The sequence below is a fragment of the Pristiophorus japonicus genome, chromosome 12, assembly GCF_044704955.1.
Source record: "Pristiophorus japonicus isolate sPriJap1 chromosome 12, sPriJap1.hap1, whole genome shotgun sequence".
NCBI classification, from domain to species: Eukaryota; Metazoa; Chordata; class Chondrichthyes; family Pristiophoridae; genus Pristiophorus; species Pristiophorus japonicus.
Genome location: NC_091988.1, coordinates 106453259 through 106470186, shown reverse-complemented (window position 1 = coordinate 106470186; position 16928 = coordinate 106453259). Strand labels below are relative to the sequence as shown.

General features: G+C 49.0%; 1 protein-coding gene across 1 annotated transcript in view; it reads right to left on the bottom strand.

Annotated features, from left to right (window-relative positions):
* LOC139276829 (cyclin-dependent kinase 17-like) overlaps positions 1–16928 on the bottom strand; it is a 377596-nt gene that overhangs the window by 138899 nt on the left and 221769 nt on the right. The gene's annotated exons all lie outside the window — the stretch shown is intronic.

Sequence of the window (16928 nt, the reverse complement as noted above, 5' to 3'; positions counted from 1 at the left end):
CTTATTACTTTCCGTCTGTCCTTTGTGTCATGTATTTAACCATCTTGCAATGACATAGTCATGTAACTGTAACTCATGTACACCGTACCTGTACCCTAGAAATGCACACCCTGACCACAGGGGGTGAACTTGCGGGAGACACTCCTCACCTGGGTTTCCAGGTATAAAGGGGGAAGTCCCACCCAGGGTCAGCACTCCTTGGTCCTGGGAATAAAGGTGAGGGTCACAGAGTGACCGTGTCTGATATATCCATGCCTCGTTTGTAGTAAGGTGCAGGGACACTACATTTGGCGACGAGAAATGGGAATCACCGAACCACGAGGGTGGCCACCGGTGGCACAGAGGAACGTTACTGTGTGGGTGAAGACTGGGACGACTTCGTGGAAAGACTCCAGCAGAGCTTTGTCACAAAGGACTGGCTGGAAGAGACGGCAGCTGACAAGCGGAGGGTGCATCTACTGACCAGCTGCGGACCACAGACGTATGCGCTGATGAAAGACCTGCTCACACCCCAAAAGCCGGCGGTTAAGTCTTTTGAAGAGCTCAGCCAGCTGATCAGTGAGCATCTCAAGCCGGCGAGTAGTGTACATATGGCTCGGCACCGGTTCTACTCTCACTGGCGTCGGGAGGGACAAAACGTCTCGGACTTCGTGGCGGAACTGCGGCGCTTGGCCAGTCTCTGTAAGTTCTCTGATGCCTGCAGGGGGGAGATGTTAAGGGACTTTTTCATCGAGAGTATTAATCATGCCGGCATTTTCAGGAAGCTCATAAAGACTAAGGACTTGACTTTAGAAGGGGCGACGTTGATAGCTCAGACCCTTATGGCAGGAGAAGAGGAGACCAAGCTAATTACGCACGCAGCCCTGGTCCAAACGTGGCGACGGACCAGGGAGTTAACACTGTGAATGCAGCTTGGGACCCCGCAGGCAGGCAAGGGCATTTCGAAACCGCCCAGGCAGCAACAGGCTCTAGGGTGGGCCCGCAACAACGACAATGGAAAGGGGATCGGCAATTCACGCCATCTCGAGGAACGATGGGACCATTAACACCCACCATCAGAGTGCCTAGAAACAGCCAAATGGGCAAACAGAGAGGAATGCCTGGTAATAGTCCTTTTGTTAACAGCAATCTTAATCTCAGCTCATGCTGGAGGTGCGGGGGTAGACACACTGCGAGAGGCTGCAGGTTCCAGCAATATACCTGTAGGATTTGTAATGTCAGTGGACACTTGGCCAGGATGTGCAAAAAGGCAGCAGCGAGGCTAATCTGTGAGACAGAGGAACCAGACGAGGGGTCTGCAATGCAGGATGAGGCCTGGGGTAAAGCCATAGATGCTGAAGTTCAGCGGGTTCATGTGGCTGACATGCACAGCTCATATACTAAAACGCCACCCATGATGATGAAAGTCTTACTGAATGGCATCCCGGTGCACATGGAGCTGGATACGGGAGCTAGCCAGTCTCTCATGAGCGCCCAACAATTTGAGAGACAATGGCCACACAGAGCTAGCAGGCCCAAACTGGAATGCATTGAGACGCAGCTACGGACGTACACCAAAGAGATCATCCCAGTGCTGGGCAGTGCAAACTTGGTGGGAATACATAATGGATCACAGAACCGGCTGCCACTCTGGATCGTTCTGGGAAATGGCCCCGCGCTTTTGGGGAGGAATTGGCTAGCTGAAATGAATTGGAAATGGAGGGATGTGCACGCCATTTCATCCGTGGAGTGAAGTTCATGCTCACAGGTCCTGCAAAAATTTGGGTCACTGTTTCAACCTGGTATCGGAACGTTCAAGGACACGAAAGTAGTGATACGCATCACTCCGGACGCCAGACCAGTGCACCACAAAGCCAGAGCGGTGCCGTATGTGATGCATGAAAAAATTGAATGTGAACAGGACAAGCTGCTCAGAGAGGGCATAATTTCGGCCATTGAATTCAGCGACTGGGCAAGTCCCATCGTTCCCGTCCTCAAAGCAGATGGCTCGGTTAGGATTTGTAGCGACTAGAAAGCCACCCGAGTATCGCTGCAAGACCAATGCCCGCTTCCGAGAGTGGAGGATCTTTTTGCCACGCTGGCAGGTGGCAAGCTGTTCACGAAGTTGGACCTCACTTCGGCCTACTGGCTGAAGAATCCAAGCTTCTGACCACCATTTCAACACACAAGGGATTATTTGTCTACAACAGGTGTCTGTTTGGCATTCGTTCGGCAGCAGCCATCTTTCAGAGAAACATGGAAAGCTTGCTCAAATCCATTCCTGGAATGATCGTATTCCAAGACGACATTCTCATAATGGGTTGAGACACCGAAGAACATCTCCACAACCTGGAGGAGGTGCTACGCCGATTGGATCGGGTAGGCTTGCGGCTGAAAAAGGCCAAGTGTGTGTTTTTGGCCCCAGAGGTTGAGTTTTTGGGCAGGAGGGTTGCCGCAGACAGGATCCGGCCCACTGAATCAAAAACGGAGGTGATCCGCCGGGCGCCCAGGCCGGCAACACGTCGGAGTTGCGATCATTCCTCGGACTTTTGAACTATTTTGGGAACTTTCTGCCGAACTTAAGCATATTGTTGGAACCGTTACACATGCTCCTGCGTAAAGGTTGTGAATGGTTTTGGGGGGACTGTCAAAAACGGGCTTTCAACAAGGTGAGGAACCTGCTGTGTTCCAACAAACTGTTGACTTTGTATGACCCCTGTAAAAAACTGGTCTTAACATGCATCATCCTACGGGGTTGGGTGTGTGTTGCAGCAGGGTAACGATGACGGCCGACTCCAACCGGTGGCTTACACCTCCAGGTCGCTCTCCCAGGCAGAGCGTGGATACGGCATGGTCGAGAAGGAGGCACTCGCGTGTGTGTATGGTGTGAAAAAGATGCACCAGTACCTTTTTGGTAGACAGTTCAAGCTAGAGACAGACCACAAGCCGTTAACATCCTTGTTGTCCGACAGCAAGGCTGTCCATGCCAATGCGTCAGCTCGCATACAGCGCTGGGCCCTCACGCTGGCTGCGTATGACTACACCATACGGCACCGGCCAGGCACCGAAAATTGCGCTGACGCGCTCAGCACGCTCCCACTAGCCACCACCGAGGGGGCGTCGGAGCAGAGCGCCGAGATGGTCATGGCCGTTGAGGCTTTTGACACTGCGGGCTCCCCCATCACAGCCCGCCAGATCAAACTCTGGACGAACAGGGACCCCCTCCTATCCATGATAAAGAAATGTGTCCTGACTGGGGATTGGGTGCCCGCACACAGGGCGTGCCCTGAGGAAGTCAGACCTTTTCAGAGACGGATGGATTAGATCTCCATCCAAGCCGACTGCCTGCTATGGAGCGGCTGGGTAGTCATGCCCCAGAAAGGCAGGGAAGCGTTCATCAGGAAACTCCTCAGCAAGCACCCTGGCATCATGTTAATGAAGGCCATTGCCCAGTCATGTGTATGGTGGCCGGGGATTGACTCAGACCTGTAACACTGGGTTTGCAGGTGCACGACATGTGCCCAGCTGAGCAATGCCCCCAGGGAGGCCCCACTCAGCCCGTGGCCCTGGCCCACCAGACCATGGTCATGTATTCACGTGGACTATGCGGGCCCGTTCATGGGGAAAATGTTCCTGATTGTTGTCGATGCATACTCGAAGTGATCGAGTGCATCATATTGAACTCGTGCATGACATCCATCACCGTGGAGAGTCTGCATACGGTTTTCGTGACCCATGGCTTGCCGGACATCCTGGTCAGCGACAATGGCCCGTGTTTCACCTGCCATGAATTCCAGGAGTTTATGTCAAGCAATGGTATCAATTACGTCCGGACAGCGCCGTTCAAACCGGCTTCCAATGGCCAGGTGAGCGGGCGGTCCAAGTCATAAAACAGGGCATGTTACGCATCCAAGGACCCTCCCTTCAGTACCACCTATCGTGCCTCCTGCTGGCCTACAGGTCCCACCCGCACTCGCTCACGGGAGTCCCGCCAGCAGAACTCTTCATGAAACGCACGCTCAAGATGCGGTTGTCCCTCATTCACCGAGCCCTGGCAGACATTGTCGAGGGCAAGCGCCAGTCCTAAACCGAGTTCCATGATCGAAACTCAAGGGGGAGGTGCATAGAAATAGATGACCCGATATTTGTTCTTAACCATGCTTTGGGACCCAAGTGGCTTGAGGGCACCGTAATTGGCAAAGAAGGAAATAGAGTCATGGTGGTCCGACTAAACAATGGGCAGATATGCCGCAAACACTTGGACCAAGTAACGAAAAGGTTCAGCATAGACACGGAGGAACCTGAAGAAGAGCATGATGAAATGGCACCCACACCACTGCCAGCGGACAAGCAACAAAGACAGTCCTCAGCATGCACAGTCCCTGCGGCCAGCCCGGACAGGCCGGAATCACCTCAAGTGACAGAGACATGTGCTGAGACTCAGCCACCAGAGCCACAACTGCAGCGCTCCACGAGAGAGCGTCGACCACCCGATAGACTTAACCTCTGAAACAAAAAGACTTAAGGGGGGAGGTGATGTCATGTATTTCACCATCTTGCAATGACATAGTCATGTAACTGCAACTCATGTACACTGTAGCTGTACCCTAGAAATGCACACCCTGACCACGGGGTGAACTTGGACACTCCACACCTGGGTTTCCAGGTATAAAAGGGGAGGTCTCACCCATGGTCCACATTCCTTGGTCCTGGGAATAAAGGTGAAGGTCACAGAGTGACCGTGTCTGATATATCCATTCCTCGTGTGAGTTTGTAGTAAGGTGCAGGGACACTACACTTTGGTTGCATTGATTAGCACTCCCAGTCTGCTGAATCTCCACGGTTCCTTGATTTGGTGCAATTCGTCTTTCAGCTTCATTCTGTCTCTTACCTCGTCATTAACCATAGAAACATAGAAATATAGAAAATAGGTGCAGGAGTAGGCCATTCGGCCCTTCGAGCCTGCACCGCCATTCAATGAGTTCATGGCTGAACATGCAACTTCGGTACCCCATTCCTGCTTTCTCGCCATACCCCTTGATCCCCCGCGTAGTAAGGACTACATCTAACTCCTTTTTGAATATATTTAGTGAATTGGCCTCAACAGCTTTCTGTGGTAGAGAATTCCACAGGTTCACCACTCTCTGGGTGAAGAAGTTTCTCCTCATCTCGGTCCTAAATGGCTTACCCCTTATCATTAGACTGTGACCCCTGGTTCTGGACTTCCCCAACATTGGGAACATTCTTCCTGCATCTAACCTGTCTAAACCCATCAGAATTTTAAACGTTTCGATTAGATCCCCTCTCATTCTCCTGAACTCCAGTGAATACAAGCCCAGTTGATCCAGTCTTTCTTGATATGTCAGTCCTGCCATCCCGGGAATCAGTCTGGTGAACCTTCGCTGCACTCCCTCAATAGCAAGAATGTCCTTCCTCAAATTAGGAGACCAAAACTGTACACAATACTCCAGGTGTGGCCTCACCAAGGCCCTATACAACGGTAGTAACACCTCCCTGCCCCTGTACTCAAATCCCCTCGCTATGAAGGCCAACATGCCATTTGCTTTCTTAACCGCCTGCTGTACCTGCATGCCAACCTTCAATGACTGATGTACCATGACACCCAGGTCTCGTTGCACCTCCCCATTTCCTAATCTGTCACCATTCAGATAATAGTCTGTCTCTCTGTTTTTACCACCAAAGTGGATAACCTCACATTTATCCACATTATACTTCATCTGCCATGCATTTGCCCACTCACCTAACCTATCCAAGTCACTCTGCAGCCTCATAGCATCCTCCTCGCAGCTCACACTGCCACCCAACTTAGTGTCATCTGCAAATTTGGAGATACTACATTTAATCCCCTCGTCTAAATCATTAACGTACAATGTAAACAGCTGGGGCCCCAGCACAGAACTTTGCGGTACCCCACTAGTCACTGCCTGCCATTCTGAAAAGTATCCATTTACTCCTACTCTTTGCTTCTTGTCTGACAACCAGTTCTCAATCCACGTCAGCACACTACCCCCAATCCCATGTGCTTTAACTTTGCACATTAATCTCTTGTGTGGGACCTTGTCGAAAGCCTTCTGAAAGTCCAAATACACCACATCAACTGGTTCTCCCTTGTCCACTCACTGGAAACATCCTCAAAAAATTCCAGAAGATTTGTCAAGCATGATTTCCCTTTCACAAATCCATGCTGACTTGGACCTATCATGTCACCTCTTTCCAAATGCGCTGCTATGAAATCCTTAATAATTGATTTATCATTTTACCCACTACCGATGTCAGGCTGGCCGGTCTATAATTCCCTGTTTTCTCTCTCCCTCCTTTTTTAAAAAGTGGGGTTACATTGGCTACCCTCCACTCCATAGGAACTGATCCAGAGTCTATGGAATGTTGGAAAATGACTGTCAATGCATCTGCTATTTCCAAGGCCACCTCCTTAAGCACTCTGGGATGCAGACCATCAGGCCCTGGGGATTTATCGGCCTTCAATTCCATCAATTTCCCTAACACAATTTCCCGACTAATAAGGATTTCCCTCAGTTCCTCCTTCTTACTAGACCCTCTGATCCCTTTTATATTCGGAAGGTTGTTTGTGTCCTCCTTAGTGAATACCGAACCAAAGTACTTGTTCAATTGGTCTGCCATTTCTTTGTTCCCCGTTATGACTTCCCCTGATTCTGACTGTAGGGAACCTAAGTTTGTCTTTGCTAACCTTTTTCTCTTTACATATCTATGGAAGCTTTTGCAGTCCGTTTTAATGTTCCCTGCAAGCTTACTCTCGTACTCTATTTTCCCTGCCCTAATCAAACCCTTTGTCCTGCTCTGCTGAGTTCTAAATTTCTCCCAGTCCCCGGGTTCGTTGCTATTTCAGGCCAATTTGTATGCCACTTCCTTGGCTTTAATACTATCCCTGATTTCCCTTGATAGCCACGGTTGAGCCACCTTCCCTTTTTTATTTTTACGCCAGACAGGGATGTACAATTGTTGTATTTCATCCATGCGGTCTCTAAATGTCTGACATTGCCCATCCACTGTCAACCCCTAAAGTATCATTCGCCAATCTATCTGAGCCAATTCACACCTCAACCCTTCAAAGTTATCCTTCTTTAAGTTCTGGACCATGGTCTCTGAATTAACTGTTTCATTCTCCATCCTAATTCAGAATTCCACCATATTATGGTCACTCTTCCACAAATGGCCTCGCACAATGAGATTGCTAATTAATCCTCTCTCATTACACAACACCCAGTCTAAGATGGCCTCCCCCCTAGTTGGTTCCTCGACATATTGGTCTAGAAAACCATCCCTTATGCACTCCAGGAAATCCTCTCCACCATATTGCTTCCAGTTTGATTAGCCCAATCTATATGCATATTAAAGTCACCCATGATAACTGCTGCACCTTTATTGCACGCACCCCTAATTTCCTGTTTGATGCTCTCCCCAACATCACTACTATTGTTTGGAGGTCTGTACACAACTCCTACTAACATTTTTTGCCCTTTGGTGTTCTGCAGCTCTACCCATATAGATTCCACATCATCCAAGCTAATGTCCTTCCTAACTATTGCATTAATCTCCTCTTTAACCAGCAATGCTACCCCACCTCCTTTTCCTTTTATTCTATTCTAATCAAAGTTACTTAATTACACATGTGGAGCTTTTGGGGATTAAATTGGGCTGTGTAGCACCCGATGTGAGGTGCGCTGGATGCCATCTTTGTAAAGGGGTTTGTGCGCACGCACCAAATGCCCCCTGGCAATATGCTGAGCAGGCAGATTATGACGGCAGTGTACAACGCTGATTTGGCACCAGTGCTGCCATTTTGAAACTCCACGCTCCAGCCTACGCTCTGTCTTAACCTTCCTCAGCTGAACACGATTTTAAACGGCATGAAGCACCCCCCACTCGCGCTATTTAACGGGATCAAGCAATACTTACAGTTTTAAAAAAGGAGGGAGAGAGAAAACAAGAATTATAGACCGGTCAGCCTGACATTGGTAGTGGTTAAAATGATGGAATCAATTATTAAGGATGTCATAGCAGCGCATTTGGAAAGAGGTGACATGATAGGTCCAAGTCAACATGGATTTGTGAAAGGGAAATTATGCTTGACAAATCTTCTGGAATTTTTTGAGGATGTTTCCAGTAGAGTGGACAAGGGAGAACCAGTTGATGTGGTGTATTTGGACTTTCAGAAGGCTTTCGACAAGGTCCCACACAAGAGATTAATGTGCAAAGTTAAAGCACATGGGATTGGCGGTAGTGTGCTGACGTGGATTGAGAACTGGTTGGCAGACAGGAAGCAAAGAGTAGGAGTAAATGGGGACTTTTCAGAATGGCAGGCAGTGACTAGTGGGGTACCGCAAGGTTCTGTGCTGGGGCCACAGCTGTTTACATTGTACGTTAATGATTTAGACGAGGGGATTAAATGTAGTATCTCCAAATTTGCAGATGACACTAAGTTGGGTGGCAGTGTGAGCTGCGAGGAGGATGCTATGAGGCTGCAGAGTGACTTGGATAGGTTAGGTGAGTGGGCAAATGCATGGCAGATGAAGTATATTGTGGATAAATGTGAGGTTATCCACTTTGGTGGTTAAAAACAGAGAGACAGACTATTATCTGAATGGTGACAGATTAGGAAATGGGGAGGTGCAACGAGACCTGAGTGTCATGGTACATCAGTCATTGAAGGTTAACATGCAGGTACAGCAGGCGGTTAAGAAAGCAAATGGCATGTTGGCCTTCATAGCGAGGGGATTTGAGTATAGGGGCAGGGAGGTGTTACTACAGTTGTACAGGGCCTTGGTGAGGCCACACCTGGAGTATTGTGTACAGTTTTGGTTTCCTAACTTGAGGAAGGACATTCTTGCTATTGAGGGAGTGCAGCGAAGGTTCACCAGACTGATTCCCGGGATGGCGGGACTGACATATCAAGAAAGACTGGATCAACTGGGCTTGTATTCACTGGAGTTCAGAAGAATGAGAGGGGATCTTATCAAAACGTTTAGACAGGTTAGATGCGGGAAGAATGTTCCCAATGTTGGGGAAGTCCAGAACCAGGGGTCACAGTCTAAGGATAAGGGGTAAGCCATTTCGGACCGAGATGAGGAGAAACTTCTTCACCCAGAGAGTGGTGAACCTGTGGAATTCTCTACCACAGAAAGTTGTTGAGGCTAATTCACTAAATATATTCAAAAAGGAGTTCGATGTAGTCCTTACTACTAGGGGGATCAAGGGGTATGGCGAGAAAGCAGGAATGGGATACTGAAGTTGCATGTTCAGCCATGAACTCATTGAATGGCAGTGCAGGCTCGAAGGGCCGAATGGCCTACTCCTGCACCTATTTTCTATGTTAGTTGTTGGTTTATTTCTTCTGGCTGCTGGTGCAATTGTACATGTTTTTGCCCTCAAAGCAGGGCAAGGACAATGCTGCCTGTGGCTGCTAATGTGACCGTGGCTCTTAGCTTTTATACGTCTGGCTCCTGCCAGGCTGCTGTTGGAGCTATAAACATGATCTCACAGTTTGCAGTACACTGTTGTGTAAGGGAGGTCACAAAGTGACAGCTTCATCTCATTCCCTCTGCCAGAGACAAGCAGGCGGAGCGAGCATGAGGGTTTGCTCGGATTGCAAAGCGTCCCCATGGTGCATCATCATCATAGGCAGTCCTTCGAAATGAGGATGACCCGCTTCTACGCCGAAAAGGGATGAGTTCAATAAGTGCACCGGTGTTTCAATGAAGGACCTAATATTCCAGATCCTGAACTGCATCCTGAAGGGTGGAAGATGCCTGTGCATGGATTTTTTAACGTGTGGTGGCTGTTGCACACCAGCCACCACACGGGCTTGACAGAGCTCGGCCTTGGTCCAGTGGCAAGGATTAACCAGGACGACTGGAGACCAGCTCTGCTGCATGGATCTAGTGCGCGCACATATCGCAGTGTGGGCTGGTCCGTGCTGCCCCTGGGCCCTCGCCTCTTCTGGGTCCCGAACTCACGTCTCTCCTGGGCCCCGGTCACATCCCTCTACAATCTCTCGCCGCTCCTTAACCCCGAACTCGCCACTCCTGCTGTACCTGCCCACACTGCAGTCAGCCTTCGCTCTCTCTGAAGTGGCATGCCGCCGCATGCTGCTCCCTAATGATACCCATGGTGCAGGATGCCATTGACTGCACGCACATTGTCTTGTTGTGAACTCGGCAATTTTGCTGAACTGAAAGGGATTTCACACCCTCAATGTGCAGTTGGTGTGCAACCCCTGGCAGTGCACCACACAGGTCGATGCCCATTACCCTGGCAGTGCACCACACAGGTCGATGCCCATTACCCTGGCAGTGCACCACACAGGTCGATGCCCATTACCCTGGCAGTGCACCACACAGGTCGATGCCCATTACCCTGGCAGTGCACCACACAGGTCGATGCCCATTACCCTGGCAGTGCACCACACAGGTCGATGCCCGTTATTCTGGCAGTGCACCACACAGGTCGATGCCCATTACCCTGGCAGTGCACCACACAGGTCGATGCCCGTTATTCTGGCAGCAGTCACGATGCATTCATTCTGCGGCAGTCCTCTGTGCCAGCTGTATTTGACCCACCACAGTATGTCAAAGACTGCCTACTGGGCGACAAGGTTTATCCACCCATGACATGGGTGATGACTCCGGTCTGGGACCCACACACACACACACACACACACACACACACGTGCACGGCAGACCTACAATGGGAGCCAGGCTGCCACAAGGAACATTATAGGGCACACCATCCGCTTCCTCAAGCAACGTTTCTGCTTGAGGAACCCTGCAGTACTCAGCTGGGCGGGTATCAAGATGTGTGGTCGTATGTTGCATGCTGCACCACCTGGTCATTATTAGGGAACAGCCCTTGCCATCACTGGTCAGGTGAGAAGCTGAGGAACATGAGCCAGAGGAGAAAGAAGTAGAGGAACAAGAAGAGAGGCTAAAACGTAGGGCGCCCAATGCTGCCCAGTATCTATTTGATGAAATAATTCATGAACGATATCAGTAACCTCAACCACACCTCCCCATTCACCAACAGTCCCATGTTCCTTACCTTCCCTCTATCACTGACCATCACATTGTCCTCTTTCTGACAACACAAAATAAAATCCACCAGGAAATGCACTTTCCAATCCAAATTTATAAATCCAATCATTACAAAATACAAACAAAAATAAACTAATCACCCTTGTGCATTCCATTAGTGCCTATCTTCCGTGTGTCTGCCTGTCCTGGTGCTCCTACACAGTGATCGTAGGCAGTCCCTCGGAATCGAGGAAGACACAGTGCTACCCCAATGGCTGCTGTGTGGCTGGTGGAAACTTGCTGGCCTTCAATTGCAGCGACTGCAGATGGCCTTGCAGGATGACCTTGAGCCGCTCTGGGCCCAGAAGGCCCGGCTGCAGACTGCATCACCTCGGCAGGGCAGCAGCAGTCCGGGCTGGCTGACAGGCAACAGCGAGGGCAGAGGGGCAGGGGTGGGAGCAGGAATGCTGTCATCCTGAGAGAGGATAGCAGGTTGGTTCTCCACGGAACCACTGCCACTCCCCCGGGCGGCACCTCAGCAATCCTACTGATCTGTTGGAGGACAGATTGCTGCAGTGCTGTGACACCCTGCAAGCCCCTTTCAGCACTGGTATCCAGAGCCACGATGGCAGCAGTCAGAGCTCCCATGCAGCACTCAGACATTGGGTGGCTGCTACTTGTGCTACTATCAGACGCTGCATCATGGTGGGTTGTACAGGTGTGCTGATGGAGGTGACCACCCGTTCCATGTTGGAAAGGATAGGCTCCAAACTCTGCACAAGGCCCTGTGCCAGACTTGGTGCCAGACTTTTCCCTGCTCCTCGACATTGAGCACTTGCTTCCCAGAGCACCGAGTGTTGGGTTATCTTCACCCATCAGCCTGCTCCTGTAGTCTGGCCCACTGACGTCTCAGTCTGTGTCCTGTGCAGCACAACTAGTCCGGCAAGCTGGCACCTGTGCTCTCCTTTGCCCCCGCCCTGGCTCCTGCACACTTGTGCCCAGTGTCTCACCACGTGCAGATCCACCATCTATTCTAGCCTTGAACATACACGCAGTATCAGCCTTGGAGCTGCTGGCTACGACTTTAAGATTGAGTGAAGGAGTCTCTTCATCTTCACCTTCTTCTTCCTCTTCCTCCACTGACTGGGGAGGCTCTAGTCCTGTTTACAAGTTTACACACCTGTTCAAAAATGGACAAGGCTAAGGTTGTGTTGAGGGGAGAGGAGAAAGTAGGAAGTACGTGATTTCACCATCTGCAGCTTCTCAGTCAGAAGAATTTGAGGGATGAGGGAGAATTGGGATGAGAGAAGGAAGATTTGGTGTGCAGATACCTTCATCATCAATCACTTCAGCCCCACCAGTGGCCACGCCCTCAGCGATGCCCCTTCCCATGATGGCCGGCACTGTCTCCTCCATGCGGGTTAAAACATGCACTTGTCCTCCTCCAGTTCTCTCATAAGAACATAACAAACTAAGAAATAGGAGCAGGATTGTGCCATACGGCCCCTCAAGCCTGCTCCATCATTTAATAAGATCATGGCTGATCCAATCATGGACTCAGGTCCACTTCCCTGCCCGTTGCCCATAACCTCTTATTCCCTTATCGTTTAAGAAACTGTCTATCTCTGTCTTAAATGTATTCAATGTCCCGGCTTCCACAGCTCTCTGAAGCAGCAAATTCCACAGATCCACAATCCTCTGAGAGAAGAAATTTCTCCTCATCTCAGTTTTAAATGGGTGGCCCCTTATTCTAAGATTATGCCTGCAAGTTCTAGTCTCCCCCATCAGTGGAAACATCCTCTCTGCATCCACCTTGTCAAGCCCCCTCATAATCTTATATGTTTCGATAAGATCACCTCTCATTCTTCTGAATTCCAATGAGTAGAGGCCCAGCCAGTAATGAATGTAATGACTCAAAAGACTTGTTACTGTAAACTGCCTCAGGTGTAAACCTGATCCAACTTTATTCGCGCCCAAAGTAACCCACGTGACATGGTACCCACACTTATAAACCAGTGACCGTGCATGCGTGCGTACAGCCCGATGACCTCTGACAGTGGCGTCCCCTGGTGTCTGGTGACCCCAAGCATATTTATATAACAACATCACCTTTAAAGATTTTAATATCAGTCTTTTTACAAATTAAGACGGTCTGGGACATTCCGCTCACGAGTTGATCGTCTCAGTTCAACTTCAGTTCTGGGCGAGCGTTCTGAGTCAGTTGTGACTGAAGGCTGAGTAACCGATCTAATGACCACATCAGAGACTGGAGGTCCAGTTTCAATAATGACAGCAAAGTCCTCTGATGAATGAACATTGGTTGGTTGGTCACTGACTGCATCTTCCTCAAGCGGTTCCAGTTCATCCGTGTGCCGCAGTTTTATCTGACCAACATGTTTCTTGCATCTTTGCCCATTCTTGAGCACAACAATAAACACTCTGTTACCCTCCTTGGCTGTAACAGTGCCAGCGATCCATAGTTCAGTACATAAACCGGATCGTTAACAGAAATATCACGTGACACAGCAGCACGATCAGGATACCACTGCTGACTTTGACGTCTGTTTTCAACACGATCATTCAAATCAAGATGAACAAGAGAGAGTTTGGTCTTGAGATTTCTGTTCATCAGTAGTTCAGCAGGGGAGACCCCAGTAAGCATATGAGGTCTGGTCCTGTAACTAAGCAATATACAGAACAAGCGTGTCTGCAGTGAATCCTGAGTTACACGTTTCATACTCTGCTTGATCGTTTGAACAGCACGCTCTGCTTGACCATTAGAAGCAGATTTGAATGGAGCTGACCTCACATGTTTAATACCATTGCATTTCATGAACTCTTGAAACTACAGAATCGTGAAGCAAGATCCGTTGTCGCTCACAACAATGTCAGGCAAACCAGGTTGTAGCTTACCCGACTCATTTGCTTGTTGGAGTACACAGCCAACCCCATATGATGAAGCATCATAGGCCAATACAAGATGCTTACACGGATCATAATGAATAAACAACTTGTTTCAACAGAGCAGATTCTTGGCTATCTTGAGACACACCCTAAACCCAGTTGTCGCCTTTTCTGAGTAGCACGTGTAGTGGCTCTAAGTACTCAATCTGGGTAAGAAATTATCAAAGTAGTTGAGTAACCCAAGGAATGAACGCAGCTCCATCACATTCTGAGGCCTGCGTGCATTTTTGATGGCCTTGGTTTTTGAATCAGTAGGCCTGATGCCATCAGCAGCAATCTTCCTCCCCAGGAATTCAACATCAGGTGCCATGAAGACACACTTTGTCCACACGATGTAGGACTTCTTCAAGATTGTTCAGATGTTCAGTAATGTCACGACCTGTGACCAGAATGTCATCTTGAAACACAACAGTTCTAGGAACGGACTTCAGTTGACTCTCCATATTCCTCTGAAATATGGCTGCAGCCGAATGAATTCCAAAAGGACACCTGTTGTAGACAAACAGTCCTTTATGAATGTTGATGCAGGTGAGTTTCTTCGAAGTGTCGATAAGCTCCTGTGTCACATAAGCCAACCTCAGATCCAGTTTAGTGAACGACTTTCCACCAACTAGCATGGCGAACAGGTCATCAGCCTACAGTAACGGGTACTGATCCTGTTTCAAAAATCGGTTAATTGTAGTCTCCACAAATTCTGACAGTGCCATCACTCTTCAAGCACATGGTATTGGGGGTAATATACTGACGTGGATAGAGAACTGGTTGGCAGACAGGAAGCAGAGAGTCGGGATAAACAGGTCCTTTTCATATGGCAGGCAGTGACTAGTAGGGTGCCTCGGCTCAGTGCTGGGACCCCAGTTATTTACAATATACTTTAATGATTTAGATGAAGGAATTGAGTGTAATATCTCCAAGTTTGCAGATGACACTAAACTGGGTGGCGGTATGAGCTGTGAGGAGGACACTAAAAGGCTGCACGATGACTTGGACAGATTAGGTGAGTGGGCAAATGCATGGCAGATGCAGTATAATGTGGATAAATGTGAGGTTATCCACTTTGGTGGCAAAAACACGAAGGCAGAATATTATCTGAATGGCGGCAGATTAGGAAAAGGGGAGGTGCAACGAGACCTGGGTGTCCTGGTTCATCAGTCATTGAAAGTTGGCATGCAGGTACAGCAGGTGGTGAAGAAGGCAAATGGTATAGCTAGTGGATTTGAGTATAGGAGCAGGGAGGTCTTACTGCAGTTGTACAGGGCCTTGGTGAGGCCTCACCTGGAATATTGTGTTCAGTTTTGGTCTCCTAATCTGAGGAAGGACGTTCTTGCTATTGAGGGAGTGCAGCGAAGGGTCACCAGTCTGATTCCCGGGATGGCAGGACTGACATATGAGGAGAGATTGGATCAACTGGAGTTTAGAAGGATGAGAGGGGATCTCATAGAAACATATAAAATTCTGATGGGATTGGACAGGTTAGATGAAGGAAGAATGTTCCTGATGTTGGGGAAGTCCAGAGCCAGGGGACATAGTCTTAGGATAAGGGGTAAGCCATTTAGGACTGAGATGAGGAGAAACTTCTTCACTCAGAGAGTTGTTAACCTGTGGAATTCCCGACCGCTGAGAGTTGTTGATGCCAGTTCATTGGATATATTCAAGAGGGAGTTAGATATGGCCCTTACGGCTAAAGGGATCAAGGGGTATGGAGAGAAAGCAGGAAAGGGGTACTGAGGGAATGATCAGCCATGATCTTATTGAATGGTGGTGCAGGCTCGAAGGGCCGAATGGCTTACTCCTGCACCTATTTTCTATGTTTCTATGTTTCAACACAGGAACAATCAGACTGGCCCACTCATTAAACTCCTGGTGATATGACCCCTTCACGTTGGAGTCTGTCAAGCTCAATTTCAACCTTCTCCCTCATCATGTAGGGAACAGACCGAGCTTTATGATAGACAGGCCTTGCATCAGAATCCAGGTGAATCTGCACCTTGGCTCCAATAAAATTACCAAAACAAAGAAGGAAATTTCTTCAACACTTGAACACACGAAGTGTCATCCACTGATGACAATGCTTTGATATCATTCCAATTCCACTTGATTTTCTTGAGCCAATTCCTGCTGAACAGCGTTGGACCATTACCTGGTTCGATCCATAATAGTAGATCATGAACCACACCTTCAGTTGACACCTTGACTGCTGCATTGCCAATCACCGGTATGAGTTCTTTAGTGTAAGTACGCAACTTGGCATTGACTGGACTCAGCTTAGGCTTCACAGCCTCAGTGTCCCACAGCTTGTCAAATGTCCTTTGGCTCATTATCGACTGACTCGCACCTGTGTCCAGCTCCATTGATAAAGGCACATTAACGATTATCGGCTGGCTCCTTCCCAAGAATGAACACAGACCATACACTTCCTCCTCGGGTTGTGTATCCGGGCCAGCACTTGACTGGTCATCATCAGCAATGTGATGAGCGGCAGCACGCTTGCTCAGTTGTGGGCACATTCTCTGAAGATGCCCCACTTTCAAACAGCCATTACAGAAGTACTGTTTAAACCGACACTGATGAGGCCGATGATTGCCCCCAAAATGCCAACAGGGTGAAATCGGAATCGTCCCAGTTGGCGGACTTTGAGCAGCTACAGGTCTCACATAAGCAGATGGGTAGGCCCTGCCATAAGCAGCTCTGCCAGACGTCGACACAATCTTGTTTACAGTACTTGCCATGGAGCTCCGACTCTTCGATGATATCTGCCTCAAATTATCATCAGTCGTCATGCATGCCTGAACAGTCGCGATGGCCTTGCCCAAATCCAGCTTCTCTTCGGCCGATAGCTTCCAGAGATTCACATCATGCTTGATGCCTATCACGAAGAAATCTCGCTGCATGTCTTCCAACACTTTCCCGAACTTACAC